Below are 11,823 nucleotides of genomic sequence, written 5' to 3' on the forward strand. Positions count from 1 at the left end.
AAATTTGATAATGCAGTTTACAAGACACTGTAGATCAACTGTTCCTAATGGAGTCTCCAGCAGTGTTCAGAGTGTTGGTACATATGAAAGTTAATAGTCTGACACCAGGCCATCCACACAGTATTTCCCACTTCACTGCAATGCCCACTTCCACTGCACAAAGGATATTATGGATAATGCCATCCAGCTAAAGATGGCCACAAACAAAATCCTTTAGTACAGACACTTTTGTATTCAAAGCCTTTACAGATGGAATCCTTGCCCTTGGCTTCTAACTTGATAACAGGCGAAAGTAAATGGCCAACTCTGAGCAAACCAAACCAGGCAACATGCACCTTTCTCATCCCAGTAATACTTTTGAGAGAGAAAGGAGTTAATGTATTTCCAACTAGGAGAAAATGTAAAACAAATCCAGAAAAAAAATGTTTTCAAATTAATAGTCTGAAGAGAGGGGGGAAGCTCGGCTTGAATTAATCATTGAGCTTTTAAAATTTCAGAAGTTGCAACTTAAACCCCTTTACTTAATTACTTGTAATAAATAGTTTCTATTTATTCTATAAGAAAACTAACTACATAAAAAGTTTTTTCTTCTTTAAATTGTTGAGAAGTTTACCTCCATATTTCAAAATTCAGAAACTCTCACAAAGCAAAGTTTTCTGTGAACTTCTTCCTGCTGCCACCTACATCTTCCTTATAGTCCAGCGACCATGCAAGTGTGTGGTAAGCTGGATCAGCTTTGTGAGTCAATGAAAAAATCATGTTAAAATCTACCACTTATGAATAATAACTGGTTTTCCCATAGATGACTGCACTGATCTGGCTCTCAGAAGCTGCATGGGATGCAAGGGAAGTGGAAGGAACACAGAAGGCCAAGGATGGAGCTGGAGCAAGTCTATCCCTGCTGCCAGAAGCCTGCATTTGGAGCAGACTAAATGCATCCTGAGTCAGGACAGCCACCAAAGACATCCCAGAGGAGAGGAGTGCAGACCAATGAGAATGTCCTGCTTAAGCTTAGGCAGTGCCTATGGCTCAGCCAGACTTGCAGCTTTCACTTGAAATCTGTAATAGATTGAAAACTCCTGGAAGGTGTCACAAAGGCACTTTGCCTTTCCTTTCAGTTGCAGACTTGTGCGTCCCTCCTCCAGGACAAACCCAGGATCCCCAAGTCATGGATTACTCACAGGAGGTGAGTAAGGGAAAAACATTTTCCTAAGCCAGGAAAAGATACTGCCACTCAAACTGACAGGGAAATTGCTTCTGCAGGTGTTGGCCCATGCTCCTGAACCCGCCTGTTAAACTCAGTAAGGTTAATGTAAATGAACATGCTTTATAACTGCCCAAGGTTAAACAAGTGGGTTGATGGCTGATCCTTAGAGAAAACATCAAATATGGAAAAAGGCACCTTTCCAACTCAGCAGAAAACATCCCTGAGACAATAACTTAAAGGCATCCATAGATGTTAGAGGAAAATTATTAATTATAACATTTTTATGGCATTGATTTTGTCGTGGAGGCTTGGCAACTTTTCTGCAGAGTTGACAGTTTGTTCTGGCTGGGATCCAACAGAGACACATAACCAGAGCATCTGTGGGGTTGTTTTAATTGTGCTCCCATTCTTCATTTGGGTAACAATGGACTTTGCTTCCTGTTCATACTTGATTAGTGAGTTAATAAGGGGCCAGATGCTTCTTTCTACTGTTGTTGATGGAAATAAAGTACATGCCCATATGGTGGAGAGTGAGACAAGGTGCATGTCCTACAGCATCAGCCTTTGTTTCCCCAGCCCTGGAAGAATGGCAAATACTGGCACAGTATCTACAGACATGAAGATGGAGACCTTCTGTCCTCCTCTAAGACATCAATAGAGCTTTAAGCATTTAAACCATACTTAGTAAGCACTGGAATGAGATTAAGGCATTATTGATATTTGTTAATAAAACCTTTTTACAAAAAGTGATTACTCACTGCATTTTTTATAAAGCTATGTGTGCTTAAGTAAAACTAATCTACAACAGGATAGACGTCCAATGGTTTGTAACACTGTTTTTCATTTAGAATCATCTTAATTTAGCAAAAAACATTTAAATCAGCCACCCATCCACTCACTCTGGCTGACTCATGGTTATGTGATGGCCTTTTATATCCAGCTCCTTCCTTGGTAGGGCAGGATTTTGTAATTTACAACAGATCTCCCAAAATTTCAGGTTTTGCCTGCAGTATGGTGAGCTCTATTGGTTATTTATTCACTACTTTGTCACAGAGACATCAGTGGTCTGTTGCAGAAGCCAATGTCTCCCTGTCTCTTGCTGCTTAACTGATAACTTCCACAGTGCAGCTCAATGGGAAATTCCAGGGACTTCCAAATTTTCCAAACTTCCCATCCTAAGGTTTTCACATCTTTACTAGGATTACCTATTTACAGAGAAGCAAAATGAGATTCTTTTGAAGATTTCCCTGGAGTCACTTTAAATACTAGTCTGGTTTAAAAACACAGGCAAAACCATTCATCCAGCCAAGCATGGGTCCTTGAGTACAAAACTGGAAACCAAGTTAAGGAAAGCAAAGCTTAAAACTAAGGAACATCCACAGGAGATATTTGCACGTCAGTCCGTATTAGTCTCATGTCCTCACTACAAACCCAAGTCCATCTCAGAACTTCCCAAAGCCAGTGGCCAGGCCTCAGCATCTGGAGTGCTGCTTTCCACAATGTCCCTCTTTGTCTGGGCTCCAGAGCCAGGACAGCAGCTCAGGAACAGCTCATTTGCTGACAAGTTAACCTGCAATGCTGCCCTACCAGCCCTAACCCAGGCTTCATCTGAGGCGTGCTTAGCTCTGTACAGCTCCTGCTGCAAGAAAGAATTCCAAGACAAAAACCCTTTAACTTCTAGATAATAAAAAGCAGCAGGAGTAACACAACTTCTCCAGCAGATGTGGCTGTGATAACATTCACTTCCTTTATACCAGTTGCAGCTCTGATAATTCCCATTTCCTTAATCCTATTCTTTAAAACTGGGCTTTTTTTTCCCCATTCCTTTTTAATTAAAAAACAAACAAACAAAAGGAAAAGAACAGAACAAAAACAGAGCAACAACAACAAAACCATCCAATGTTTGTGCTCTATGAAGCGAAGCATTCAGAGGTTATCTAACAGAACATGACACTTCCTATTGAGTGCATTCCCTGTGCTCCTCCAGCAGTTTAAAAACAACTGCAATTTTCTTGGGGTTTATACCCCACATCTGAGCAAGCCCTGGGTCTCCAGCTCACTGGCAGTTCCTCACAGGGCTCTGGTGGAACTTGGCAATAACAGGGGTGAAGGAGCGGGCACTCAGAGCCCTTTGGGCTCATTCACAATATCAGTGAGAGGGCCCAGTGAACACAGAGCCTGACCAGGACAGCAGACACCTTTTGCCGTTTTATAATTGCTATATACAGATTTGTTTTTTATGAGAAAAACAAGAAAAGTTGCCCACAAAAGGAGAGTTAATGGTATGGCAGTAAAACTATAACAATGCCTAGTGGAGTTCTAAGTTTTAGCTGGAATTAAAGCTCAGCTGGATCTAAAGTAATTGCCTTTCCATCAGCCAGAAACTACAGGACTGTAGAAGGAAGCTGCCTGCTAAGAGATAAACTGTTCACTTCCTCCAGCCCTGTGCAGACACCAATGGCTCCAGAATTTAATTAGTTATCAGCTCTAACAATGCTATTCAGGATGGAATAAAGACTGCAGTGTATTATCCACGCTGAGCCTCACTTATTTATTTGCACTGCAATAGCACACAAGACCCCCAGCCATGGAGTGGGATCCCTTGGAGCTGGGGCTGTAGAACCCCTAAAGGAGAGGACTGTCCTCAATATAGTCCATAAAAAGGACAGTGCACCCAGAATTTACAAGATACACCTTTAGACCTCTGGTTCCTGCAAAGGAAAGAGGCAGAATTAGTTAAATCTGAGTGTCCCATTTAACATGTGGACATTTCTCACTGCAAAGCTGCACTCACATTAAACTAAGGAAAGAACAAACCACAGCTTTATTGTCAGTTCAGCAAACAGTAATCAACTGAACATTTACTATCACATCATGCAGTAAGACTTTGAAGTTCTTCTTCTGGTTTCAGGCCACTGAAAGATGCATCTACATATCAATGTATGCAGTGCCCCTCTCAGAAGGAAGGTACACAGTAATTGGAAAGGCAGCTCATGAGGTTATTGAATGAAAAAAAATCCCCACAGATCACCTTCCTCTGCAACTTTCATCTCCAGGAACACACTAGTTCATTTTTCTGCTGATTCCTCTCAGCGGGAGAAAACCATTAAATATTTAATTAGGCTGTGTTCGATATATTAGGAAAGTGAACTACTCTATCTAGTGTTAACTTAATGTTACATGCTGTATCATTACAACACCAGGCTGCAATGGCATGCACATTATTGGAGATTTTGGTCTATTTGTTTATGAACAGGAACAGCAAAACAAAAAGGAACACCCAAGTCAGGATTTCTATTCTAAGCATCCTCATTTGAGCTATTATTACATAATCAATTCCAGAGGAGATGCATGAACTCAGGAAACTGGGCATTAGAGTGAGGGGTTTTTGGCTTGTTTGAGTTTTTAAGTGGAGCAGAATTAGAGAAAAGTAGAGGAAATCCTTGTGAGTAGAGCCACAGGCATGACAGGCCAGAGTGGACATTCTAAACTTAATGAAACAGAGGTAAAACAGAGAAAGGGCAACTTAGCAATTCCAATAAATAAGATTTAATCTGAGTAAAGCACAAACCATTCCTTGAGAATGGCCAGCAAAATCCTGCTGACCTCAGTCACTTCCCAGCAATTTGGGATGACACACACCATAATGTTTGGAATACACAGGGAGAGGAAAGAGAATCTCATTGCTGTACATTTTTGTCACAGCTGAGGTATGAAAAATGCCAAGGGCAAGTGGTTCTGAAAATAAACTGATAGGTAGCAGTTGAAACAATTGTTTCCAACAAGGAAATATTAGACACCAAACCCCAACCCCCAATCTTCAGAGGATGAGCATTTTCTCTGTTTGTAACATTAGATAAGCAATGTGCACAAAGGTCTTTGTATAGCAAGCTCTTGCAGCTTGAGCACCATGTGAAACCAAGGAGGATCTAATCCAGAACTGAGATTCCCTACACTGACTCAGCCAATGCTCTTCAAGGCTAAAGAACAGATTATAACTTTCTAATCTCTGTGGATAGGGACAACTGGGCTCAGTCCTGAAGGATTTGGGACATGATGCCACTACCTAAGACCCCAGAACTGACTAACATAAAGTTATGATTACAAAAGGAAACAAACCACTAATTTTTAATAGGAATTCAGTGCTATGGAGGCAGAGATCAGTTAGATATTTTAGAATTTGTCCCAAAACTCACTGGCTCAAAAACACGGCTTTCCATTATTTGCAAGGAGTCCTGGACTCATAACAGGCTCAATTACTTCTTACCAGCCTTGGTCCTCATATATTTTTAAAAGTAGAATGACATTTAGACAAAGAAAGTGATAGAAAAAAATTAGAAGAGGGACATAGCTAACAAAAAAAATAATTAGGGGAAAAAAATCACATTGCCTGCTTTTTTCTCTTGTCAACTAAAATCCCTCAGACAGTTGCAGTTATCCAAGTGGTACTTCCTTATGTTGCCAAAAATGCAAAGATGTTAAAGAGAATTTTGCAAGTCAGCTGTATGTCAGAAAATTCCAGCTGATTGAACTTTGATAGATGTCTTTTAAAAAACAGCAAATGTGTTTGCATTCTTTTTTCCACTATAATGCCTTTTTTATTTTGGTGGGAGATTTTTCAATAGTGGTTCTTATAACCATTAAAATCAAAACATTTGAAAAAATGCAGAACACAAAGCCCTGCTGCAAACAGACACGGGAAGATGTGCAGCTGAGAAATTACTTTTGGAAATAAAGCAGGTTCTGGAATTAGACCATCTTCAGCTTTACACAAACCCAGAATATCCCTGATCTATCACAGGGGCAGGGGAAGCAGTTTGGACCAAATTGAAAGGAAAACTTCTCAAAGGTTTTCTTCCAAGAGGATCAGATGTTGATGCTTCCTTCAAAAGCAGCTATTTATAAATAAATAAATAAATAAGGCTGAATAGAAACAGTTCTTTTCCATACAACCTTCCAAAGCTCAGACAGGAACGAAGGACAAAGTCAGGGGGTTTCATCATGATTACAGACATAGAAAGAAAAGAGAACAAACTACAATCAGATCCTGTTGAAGATACTATTGCTTCAAAGACAACTCTCCTTCTTCAAAGGGTGACAGAAATGTGCTGGTCCCACAGGGAAATTAAAAATCTTCTCATCTTTGTGCTATAATCTTCTTGTTTCTCATCTTCCAGGGACATAAATCACTGCTCAGCCCCATGACACATCCCTCTTAGCAATACCATCACCAGGCCAGGCTGAACGTGTGTCAGCCTGGCCCTAAACAAGGAGCATTTTGGGGGAGAGGGAAGCCATCAGATGCAATGCTCACGGAGGACAAACCTAAGAAGATTTCTGTATCAATCTGCATAAACAAGGCAGTATCCTGATTTGTATGGATGGGCACTGCAGCTGCTCACTTCGCCAGGATTCTGAGAACAGCCTCTGGTATGAAATCATCTTCACCAAGTTTATATCTCAATAATCCACTTAAAATGTACAAGAACTAATTAAACTTAGTGGATAATGATAGTAATAGTCCATAGTAATTTCTAGCATTTTCTATCTTCAATGCACTTTACAGGCATTAACTAATTAATGAATAACATGAATTAAAAAATCAACGCATGAGCATAGCATATGATTAGAATTAACATTTCAATTACTCTCCTTATCTGACCACTACATTTACAAAACACTTCTCACTTCTTTGCACGTGTGTGTAATAATCAGAAAGGATCCTGTACAACTTATTACAAAGCAATTTTAGAATTTCAGAGCTGTCCTGTACACTCAGTCAGAACTCACATCTGCTCTCCTATTGTCCCTGAAATTCTGCCTTTTTAGCTATTTCCACAGATCCGTGTTACTGTAATCTCTTTTTCCTTAAGCTTTGCTCATGCACAGGGGGTACTGTGAAATCCCTGCAGCTACTGGAGTGCTCACACCCAGACAGAAAAGCTGCATTTGGGAAGTTCCACAGACCAAATCCCATTGCTTCTTCCCACACGGCAAATACCCCCAGCAGATACCTGGGGAGTGCAGTCCTCACTGATGCACCTCAAAAATCACCTCTAGTGGTAAAAGCAGAGCAGTGCAGAGCTCTCCATGGGCCAACTGCTCTGGATCTGCTTCACAGGACATTTCTTTTAGCCAGGGCCTTCAGACTGCACCACAACAGATTAAATTAAATGCAAGTGTGTCTGTGCAGGGGCCAAACATGGAAGTCTCCCACTAGGAAGAACTGAGGCTTTCAGAAACACAAAACAAAGACACATTTTGGCAACTTGTCTTCCCCTGCTGCCAATTTAAACCTTACAATTTAAAATTACTTCCTTTCAACATCTGTTGTTTTTGTGGCAAACAGATGGACCTTTGTGAGAAGGGAAAAGTTCCTTCTGGGTTTCTTTGCAGACCACTGGTCTGCAGGGATGTCAGTGTCTGGATAACTCACAGTTGTCAGATTTTTTTCCAACAGTTTTTGAGTGTTTTCAGGTATTAAACCAACCCAAACTAACAATCCCCAAAGCCACGAGGACCCACACACATTAGCTACCACACACAGCCTGCAATAAACAGAAACCTCCCACAGCTAACGGGGTGAATGCATTTGCCTTGTCTCCAAAACACCAATTTGCAGCATTTTCCCTGCTGGTGCCTTCCTCCCACTGCCCTTTCCATCTGCAGAGACTTGCAGTTTGTCCTCCTGCTGTTCCATGCACCTTTTTAATGAAAATTAATTCATGTTGCAGCATTTTCCCTGCTAGTTGTGTAGGCTGAGCCTGCCTTTGCTCTGCTGGTCTCTGCCTTCCTTTATGGACCAGTGCAAACTGCCCAGACAGAGTTTCCTGCAGGAATCTCTTTTTCTCACACATCCCCATACAACTGTCAAGTGTTACATGGAGGGCCAAAAGCATTTCTCCAGCCTGACACAGTTACCTCTTTCAAATTACTTCTCTGCTCCTGTCTAACTCTTCAGGTGGCTGTAGCAGTCTCTGAGCAGCTGGTTCCTGTTCCAATTCCCCTTCCCTTGGTGCTGGTTACATGTTCCCAGTCAATGACATCAATAGCACACTTCTCATGTTTGCCTGATTACATAAATAAATATAGATCCAGTGCATCCAGAGCACAGGTTGAGGTGACAAAGGGGAGCACAGCAGTAAAAGCCAACAGCAATCACTCAAACCCTGCTGAATAAAGTTCTTACGAATAATTCAATTATCAGTTTCCTTTTCCCATTTAAATTCATTAAATGCCCATACACTTCTAACAGGAAAGGCCAGCACTGATTTTAATCTTGCTCATTACCTCTCCTGCTTCTGACTAATAGGGCTGCAAATATTCATTCTTGTGTTAATTATTTTTTATAATGTTATTCTTCTTTAAAATGGAGTCTTTCTTTAATTTAGACAGAAGCTGGCTGGTGAGGTCTATATACTGAATTTTCCAGCTCATTGGATTTTACTTTCAGCCATGAAAAAAACTGTGCAACTATGAAGACAAGTTTCAATCTAATCACTTCAAAAAAGAGTTTCTGGACACTGCCGATGGAAGAATTGTGCTAATAAAGCTTTCTGAATGCTGAATGGAAATTCTCATTGGAATTGTCATGAATAGGACAGTCCTAAACACTTACTAGTAACCGTGGGGAATATTTCACAATTTTACAATAGCATTAGTGAGGCAAACAGGTTGAAACTGGAAAAAACCTCCAGTGCCATTACTGCCACATGAGCCAGAGCTGTGAAGCTGAAACATTTGGTAGCCATAATGTAGGAATCAGATTCAATGACAGAATTTTCCAAGCAAACAGAAGGTGGAAGGGTTCCAGGTACTCTGACATGGAGCCCACCCCAGGAATCCCCCTGAATCCATCTCTGTGTGCCACTATCACCCTGTGACCTCCAAAGAGGATAATGAGGGAAAAAAAACACCCAATTTCTACAGCACAGGAAAATGTTTTTGGAAGAACAGCAACGAATCCCATCTCAGGAGGCTTGGGAGAGCTGAACAGGGATATTGCTCTGAGCCTAGTAGATTATTTTAGACAAGATCCAGGCACTGGCCCAGAGCACAAGGAAATTTCCATTGCTGTTGGTACTGTACATCATTGGGATAAATAAAGGCTTTCCTAAGCTATCCCCTCCCCACTGCCTTTCAGAAGTACTGCAGTCACAAAAAACAGCAAAAAATTGAAGACTGCAGGAAATGCAAAGTACTTCTCTTCTATAAAAATATTCTAAAGCAAAGAGGTATCATATGGAGCAATATTTCATAAGAAATTACAGCCTCGTTGCTCTGCTTTTTGCTTTTCCATTTAGCACACCTACCCACCTGCTCTCCCACCCACACACCCCCAGCATTATTAATGCTAATGAAAGGGCATAAAGTTTTCATAATAAAGAAGGTTTTTGTCCATTATCTAGAGAATAATGTGGTTCATTCAATATGCTTCCTTGGGGAAAAATGATGTTTTGGTCTGCTCTAACTAGATGCTCTTTCTTGGGACAATTCAACCTGATTTTCTTTTGGATTTATAAGAATACCAAACAGTTCTGCCTGGAGACACTGCTTTTCATTGAGGGGGTGTCAGGTGTGCTGCTTGTTATACATCATCATCCTGTACTATGTGTTATGTGTAGAACAAGATGTAACTTTGATCCTAAAAGGTGATTCTGTGTTTTTTATCTCATTACTTTGAGATGAGATTGCTAATGCTCAGTTTTTGTACATAAAATCCACTTCAAGGATATGCTCTGTTGCCATTTGTTGCTTGCTTCTGGAAAGTTCTTGATTAGCCAGAAATTTGGTGATGTCGTTAAATCTCACACTTGCAAAACTACCTAAATAAGCATTTGCTTATATTAAGGTTAAGGCCAGGCTACAAATTTGAAAGTCAGTGGTAGAGCCAGGGATTTCAGCTGACAGTGCTTTAATATCTACAAGCTTAATATTATGGTAAAAAACAGCAGGAGCAGTCCAGGCAGGAATGTTTTGGCAGAAGGGAGAAGCAGCTCTCAAGGCAGTCCAGTGCCCTCTAAATGCAAACCAAAGTTTGGATGTGCCGTGACAGTGAGGTGACACTGGCACAGAACAGGGAAGCACTGGTACAGGTGTCACACTGTGAAACTGGTGGTCACCTTCAGCATCACCTAAAGCCTCTAGGCAGTTGATAAGGGTAGCCAGCCCTCTGTTATTCCACTTTATAGTGACCTAGACTAGAAGAAGCCAGGCAGGAGTAACTACTTGTGTCAAGGCTTGTCAGAGCCCCCAGCAAGTATCTAGCAGGGAGAGGACAGTCCCCTAAATATCACTCCCCCAGCTGAAATAACCAATTCCATAGCAGCCTCATCTGTCCATTAGAAGTACTGCATGGGAAGTAGGGAAACAGCAGTGGAGTGACTTCAGTCATCTTAGTGAACTGCATGGATTTGTTATTTAGTGAACATCACTTGGGGATAAACAGACAAACAAACCAACCCCTGGGCCTATTCATTGAAGTTTTCAAAAACAATTAATATGAGCACTAGAATTGCAGAAATTAGACATAAAGCATCAAATAAAACATAATAGTACTGAGGAGCCAAGAAAAGCCTCTTTGGCTTTTATAGAGATAAGTCAAATACAGCTTAAATAAACTTGCTCTGTACCTGTCTTTGTTAAGAAATGCTGGTGCAGGCTTTTCTTTCTCAGCTTTTGCAGCCTATCCAGATGTGCCCACACGGAGCCAGTCACTCCAACTGCTCCATGGAGCAAATGTGGATCTGAGAGGATGGCTTAGCTCTCCAGGACCCTCTGGATGCACCCCCAGCACACAGACCCCCAGACTGAGGGCTACCTGCCTCAGGCCAGCTGTGCCCACAGGGTACATAGGGCAAATCCAGGCATTTCTGGCCGTGTGCTCTCACCAGAGAGGGCTGGAGCAACGTGTAACTTCCACAAACCAGAGACCAAGGCTGTGAGGGCAGCCCTGTGTGGGAGTAACTGCTAATGGAGAACAGGGTGCCTTAAAAGAAATCCCTGCTGGCATTAACTCAGTCGAAGACAGTGAGAGATGACCGGGCGTCTCCACTGAGGGGGAATCGCCCCAGAGTACAGAGGATGTTTCCTCTGGGGCTGAGAGCCTGGCTCTCCCTTGGAGAAACTTAAAAATAAGGAGGGATATATGTAGGTGACATGTAACACAGCATGTGGAGATCGCCCACAGTTCAAAATACCTGCAGCCTGCCCGGGCGGTTCCTTCCTCAACCAAATCCCCTCACGACTCTTCTCTGCATCCCACAGAAAGTGGCGGGGAAAACAGCGGGAAGGGCGACGGGAAAAAAGGCGGGAAGGGCACTGCGGCCGGCAGGTGGCGCCCGCACACAGATGGTGCCTGAGCGCGCCGGCCGGAATGGACATCGGCACGTATAAAATACACACAAATTTTACACTTACATAAATATGTACATCAGCACTCCTCCGGCCGCCTGAGACTCCCTCCTGTTTGAGCTCCACAGAAAAAAAAAGGGGCTTCACTTCAGGCCGTGGCCCTTAACGGCCCTTTGGAGCATCCACGCCTCTGGGCCTGCACCTGCCTCCACCTCCTCTCCCGGCACTGGCAAAGAGGCAATGGCACCACAGAAAGCGATTGC

At 42.1% G+C, this 11,823-nt stretch overlaps 1 protein-coding gene across 1 annotated transcript in view; it reads right to left on the bottom strand.

Annotated features, from left to right (window-relative positions):
* CCDC85A (coiled-coil domain containing 85A) overlaps positions 1-11,476 on the bottom strand; it is an 81,877-nt gene extending 70,401 nt beyond the window's left edge. Inside the window, exon 1 of the mRNA XM_053937754.1 lies at positions 11,407-11,476. The gene's annotated coding sequence lies outside the window, so the exon portion shown is untranslated. The remainder of the gene's footprint in view (positions 1-11,406) is intronic.
* Positions 11,477-11,823: the final 347 nt, after the last annotated feature.

The sequence above is a fragment of the Vidua chalybeata genome, chromosome 3, assembly GCF_026979565.1.
Source record: "Vidua chalybeata isolate OUT-0048 chromosome 3, bVidCha1 merged haplotype, whole genome shotgun sequence".
Classification (NCBI taxonomy): domain Eukaryota; kingdom Metazoa; phylum Chordata; class Aves; order Passeriformes; family Viduidae; genus Vidua; species Vidua chalybeata.